The sequence below is a fragment of the Phodopus roborovskii genome, unplaced genomic scaffold (assembly GCF_943737965.1).
Source record: "Phodopus roborovskii unplaced genomic scaffold, PHOROB, whole genome shotgun sequence".
Lineage (NCBI taxonomy): Eukaryota > Metazoa > Chordata > Mammalia > Rodentia > Cricetidae > Phodopus > Phodopus roborovskii.
In genome coordinates this window covers 1519402-1525527 of record NW_026126485.1, presented here as the reverse complement: position 1 = coordinate 1525527, position 6126 = coordinate 1519402, and the positions used below count along the sequence as shown (strand labels likewise).

Sequence of the window (6126 nt, the reverse complement as noted above, 5' to 3'; positions counted from 1 at the left end):
AGTTCCTCTTGCAGAATAGTCAGAGACTTTCACAAGTGAAGTTATGTCTTGACTCCTGGATTCTTGACACAATGAGCCTGAACTCATGAGGTTTCTCTAGCCACAAAGGAAATATGTCAATTCCTTTATTGGAATTAGGACTCTGGGTTAGGTGGAGCCCGGGATGGGAAACACTGATTCCCCAAGTGGATCTCTGAGGAGGAAGGCAAAAACAATTATTATGTTTCCGTTTCTTAATTCAAAGAGACCTTCCCTGTCTGATGCAGTGACATGAGGAATCTTGTGTCAACAGAACAAAGCCATCCATAATAGTGTTAGCTAAGACTCCCTCAGTCAAGAAAGGCATACCTGGACTTAGAATAATTTTGCTTCAAGTTAAGATGAGTCTCTATCAACTCAAGTGGTCTGGTGTAATCAATAGACCACCAAATAGCTCAGCATTGGTATCTATTGCCTTCACATTGGACACAGGCAACAGCAGTAACTAATCCCCAAACTCAGTGCTCAGGAAGCCAGCTGTAGCAGCCATCTGTCGCTTTCTTGTCTGTGGCTCTGGAAACATTGTCCATGAGCCCAATGAATATATGTGAGAGGACAATGACAGGAAGCTGATATTACTTAAGGTCATTCTAGTTTCTTGGCTGTTCACTGGCTATCCAGGGGAGACTGCTTTCTTTGGGTATTAAATATGACATAATAATTTCCTTACTTTGTGCATTATAGGCTCACCCATGTTCCTTTTCTTTTTTTTCTTTGACAAACTGTTTATTAACTTTGTATCAGTATGAATATCTTTTATTATACCCTAGAATACTAGGATTCAGGGAGGTGGTAAATTAGCAATGGTGAATTTGGGTATCTGGTCTCTCAAAAGTACCTGCCGCTCTACCCCTGATTCTTGAATGGCTGCCAAGCGGATCACCCCTCCACTGGAGCCATCTCGTTCCATAGCCAAAGCAAGTGCATTGGCAGTGAATTGCAGACATTCATCCTTGGTCATTCCTTCCCGATAGCCATAGATATATGAGCTTCCAGAACCTCCAATGGCAAAGGACTGCCTTACCATCATACTCCCTATGGGAATTGAGTACACCTGCCCTTTTTCTTGAGGGTCCCAGCCTGCAATGATGATTCCTGCCATCAGATCTTCTCTATATCAGTAACACATCTCCTTAAAGAGGCTGGCGGCTGTATGTAATAGTGGAGGCTCATTCAGTTCGATACTGTGGAAACCGAGCTGGTAAGTGACAGCATCAGCTACTGCTTGGGTATCAGCTGCTGAGCCTGAGCGGCAGCAGAAAATATGATCATGGATAGGCGTCAGCTTGTCAGTCACTCGATTGGCAATGTAGGACCCGGTGGTTGTTCTCGAGTCTGCTCCTAGAACCACGCCCCCATCAAACTACACAACCATGATCGAGGTACCTGTGGAGACTTCCTGGTTTTCCCAGTCTGGGGTGAGAGCCTCCGGCCCAAAGGCTGGTGCAGAGGTCCCTCCATGAACACCTAAGGTGGCTGCCATCTTCCTCTTCTACTCCCATGTTCCTTTTCTATACAGACTTACTTCTTGCCAATATTCCAAACTTTCTCCTTCCAGAGCTGTGATAGCTATTCTTGGTTGTCACCTTGACTACATCTGAAATGAACTACAATCCAGGAATGGAGGGCACATTTGTGATCAGGATCTTGAAGCAGGAAGACAACATGCCTTTGAACTGGACCATGAGGCTGGAAGACACAGACTTAGGATACTGAACTTGAGGTGGGATGACACACCTTTACTGGAAGCCTGTATAAGAACAATACAGCTTTGCCAGCTTGCCTTTGCCTTGCGAGCACTCCATTACTTCTTCAGGATTCTAGCATATACAGAAGATCAGCTGAGACTCCCAGCTTCATGGGACTGAGCAACTACTGGATTTTTGGACTTTGTATTTATAGCTAGCCATCCATGTATTAGTTGAACTGCAGCCTATAAGCCATTCCAATAAATTCATGTATTCATTCCTTAAGTTCTGTGCCTCTACAGAACTCTGACTAATACAAGTGACATAATCAACAACAAAGCCATTCACTAGAACACAAGTATTACTTCAGGTTACTAATAGGAATGACAAGGTTACTACATTGGGAGTATTTAGGTCTACCATTAACTCACAGGGACTATTCTCTGTGTCAGGCTATATTTCAGGATAGTCTATTTCCAACTTGTACCTGCATTCTTACTAATCCATTTGTGAGGCAAACCTTCTTCTTTTTCTGTTTATTAGATATAAGAACTTAGTAACAGATTCTAGCACAGTAGATGTTCATGACATTAGGGTATGACCAGCATGCCCATGTATTCTACTTATTCCCTCCAGACTTTATGGCCAGAGGGTTCAACAACATGGGATCTTGTTGAGCAATTGTGGCTGCATGATACCTTCATGACTGTCCAGAAAGAAAACCCATCAGTAGCAGCTATTTTTCAATGAATGTCCACTCTCTATTGGGGATAGTATGGGTTTGATCCAATGAAGTTAGGGATATAGCTTTTGAATGTTCTATAAGAACTTGTCTAAAACATGGCAATATGGTATTTTCTCCATCACAGGAACCACTAAGATAACTGATTCTTGATGTCCTAGAATTCACATAAGAGAACCATTTGCATTATTTAAGTATATATTAAAAGACCCTGGTCTCCTCCTACTTAAGAAACAATGTGATATGATTGGTGCAAAACTGTTAAATAAATTAGCTTCAACCAGCTACTGTATGTAGGATTGCTTACTAAAGACTTTGTCCATCTTGAAAATGAAAAGAAAAAGATCATTTGTTTACTTTCTCTTCTGATGCTGTAATGAAATCTTTTGACAGAAGCAACTTATGAGCAAAGGGTTTATTGTGATTCACAGTTGAAGGTGCCACGGGGAACGCAAGGTATCAGAAGTCTGAAGCAGATGCCCACACTGTGTCCACAGCCAGGAAGCAGAGCTCTGATGGATGCTTGTTGCTACTCAGCACCTTTCTCCATGTCTATAGTCCAGGATACCAGCTGGGACACACTGCCAGTCAAGGCGAGCAGGGCTTCATGCCTCAGTTTGCACAATCAAGATAATCTACTTTAGGCATGCCCAGGTGTCTTCCAGATGATTCTAGATTCTGTCAAATTGTTAATCAATACTAACCATCACCAATCTACCCCTTGTCAACTTGACACCCAATCACATGTGTAAATGAAGTTCTTAACTGGTGTAAATAATAAAAATCCAGAGTCAGATATAGAGGGAAATGCTGAGAGCTCAGAGAGAAGGAGCAAGCCACAGCACACCTTAACTCCTTAGTGTCTCAGCAGACAAGAGAGTGAGTTCCTGTTTCTCCGTGCTTATATCCTGTTTCTGTCCAGCCACCTCACTTCCTGTCTGTCTGTACAGATCTCCAGACCTCTATGGTTAGCTAGTGGCAAGCTCCATTCTCTGACCCTCCAGACAGGCTTTATTTGTACAAGTTAGATATCACCACACAAATGACTTGTCCCCCAGACTAATGGCTATATTATAATGTAAAATCCAGTCAGTCCAATGTTAGTGGTCCTCATAGGTTTGAACAGTTTTAAGGCTTTGTGTGGTGGTTTTAATGAGAATGTCTGCTATAGGCTTATATATTTGAGCACTTGGCCCCCACTTGGTAGCACCGTTTGGGGAGGTGTTGGTGCCTTGCTGAAGGACGTCTATCACTAGGAGTGGACTTTGTGAGTTCACAGAGATTTTATTCCAAGGTCATTTGGCTTCAGTGTTTCTGGTGTGATAAGCTGGAACATCAAGTCAAGCAGCACGTGGTAAAATAGAGCAACTTACCTCATGGTTGCTAAGAAGGACGAGGGATGGGGTGTAGAGAAGACAGAAGAGGAGTAAGATGTATAATTGAATCTCATGTCTTCGGTGATTTACTTGCTCTAATTAGTCCTCTCCCTCCCAATAGCCCATTCAGCTATGAACTCATCAGGGCTTACTGCTCTCATCATTCAGTCACTTCACACTGATGTCTATGGTGAAATCTAAGCATTCAACATAGGTCCTTGGGAAGGGCATTTCATATGCAGTTTATAAGCAGGTAACAGGGTTTCTTTTTTTTTTTTTTTTTTTTTTTTTTGATGTAGATATTTTCTCCTGTGGATTTATTTTTTTTATGCATATAGAGTATTTTTTATTTAATTTTATATAACAAAGTCCAATTAAATGAAAACAAACATTTATACACAATATTTGGGAATTTGGGCGTCATTCTTTCCAAACTACTTCCTGCTGGTAAGGGGCGCTGTCTTGGGGGATTCGAAGAAGATTCAGATATCCTAGCTGTAGTCTGTAGGGCTGTTTTGTCCAGCTGTTTGGAATGTAGGATCAGCTTGTACTCTGTTTCAGGCGGTCTGGTGTGATCAAACCACATTAGTCTGGAAGGAATCCACATCTTTTCATTTTCTGTGGAAACAAAAATAGAAATACTTTTCCCCAGTAACTTGTTCTTCAACTTAAATTTTGGAGTCAAAGCGTTTTTTTTTTTTTTTTTATTATTATTATTTTACATGTCGATCCCAGTTCCCTCTCCCTCCCTCCCTCCCTCCCCCCAAGCCCTCCCTCCCTCCTTCCCTCCCTTTTGCCCTCTCTACCCTCTCCCATGCACTCTAAACACCCTCCCCTCCCAACCCCCCACCACAATACAATATGTAGGGGAATGCCATCCAGTTGGGGTCATGTAGATCTGACAGGTCCTGTGAAGTAGGGACTAGGGCTTCTCTCCTATCTCTAGAATAAGGCAGTTATCCCTCCATGGGGGATATGTTTGCAAAGTCCTTTTGTGCACCAGGGATAAATCCTGGCTCCACTGTCTGAGGTCTCTTAGACTGCTCAGACCTTCTGGCTGAGACCCATATTCAGGGGGGTCCGAGTCAGACCCCTGTAACAGGGTTTCTTATTTGAGAAAATATTCTAAAATTATTATTGTGGCTGTACAATTTTGAATATGCTGAATTCAAATTGAACACTTTAAATAAGTGGATTTTATGATAAGAAAATTATATCCCAATATAGTTGTAAAGGTAATAGAAAGAATGGGTAAATTCTATAGTTGAGTATCTAGATCCTCTCCACAGAAAAGATAAGAATAAACATATCAGTGTAACTGATAAGGAAGTGATTAGGAAGTTCATCATAGATCTATCAGTGTGGAAACATCCTGAGTATTAGCCCAGCCTTTGTCCCCCATCGCCAGGCCTTGGCTAGAGGTGAGTCTGGGACCAATTCTGGTGGAATCTCTCCTACATCCTTCCCCGGGGACTCCCTGGGTTGGCCCCAGATCTCGCTGCCCCTGTGTTCTGTCCCCATTGAGAGCACTCTTGGAGCTCTGATACACCCCCACCTACCCCCACCGAGAGCCTGCCCTCCCCCTACCCTGTGCCTTACCCTGCCCACTGTCCCACTACTCTGGTTGAGCACTGGGACAGAGGATGGAGTCAACAATCCAGCCACCTTCAGGGAACTTCCTGGAGCTTCTATGAGCATACTAGACCTGCCTATAATTTCCGGTAATTTCCACCTTCCTGGTCTCTGACCCCCACCGCTGGTCCTCTACTGGAGTTCCAGTCCCCTCTCAGAGATCCGCCTATTTCCGCAGGGCCTCTCTCAATTCCTGCGGGCTAGATCCTTGACACCCCCCCCCCACCCTGTAACAGGGCCTCTGCCAAAGAGGCCTCAGCTGGAGAGTAAGCTCAGCCTGGGTAAGCCCAGGCAAGATCTGCCTATCGGCTTAAGGAACTTCCTGAGTCCCAGACTTCCAGATCTTTGACTCCCATCACCAGTCTTCTGCTGGAGCCTGATCTTTGACCCCCATAGCCAGGCCCCTGCCTATGGAGAGACCTCCTAGAGAGCTTGAACCACCCAGAGCTATGGACATCCAATCTCTGACCCACCTAAGCCCACAGGGGAAGTACCATAGAGAAAGGGAGAGACCCTACCAAAACCTACTGGAAGAAGCTATGGGAAGACGGCAATACAAGAAAACACCTAACAACAGAAAGACAAGCATGACACTACCAGAATCCAGGGAATCTACACCAACCAGACCAGAACACAACAAAGCAGATGA

General features: G+C 43.8%; 1 pseudogene; it reads right to left on the bottom strand.

Annotated features, from left to right (window-relative positions):
• Nucleotides 1-749: 749 nt before the first annotated feature.
• On the bottom strand, nucleotides 750-1522 carry LOC127229750 (proteasome subunit beta type-6-like; annotated as a pseudogene).
• Between the last annotated feature and the right edge of the window lie 4604 nt (nucleotides 1523-6126).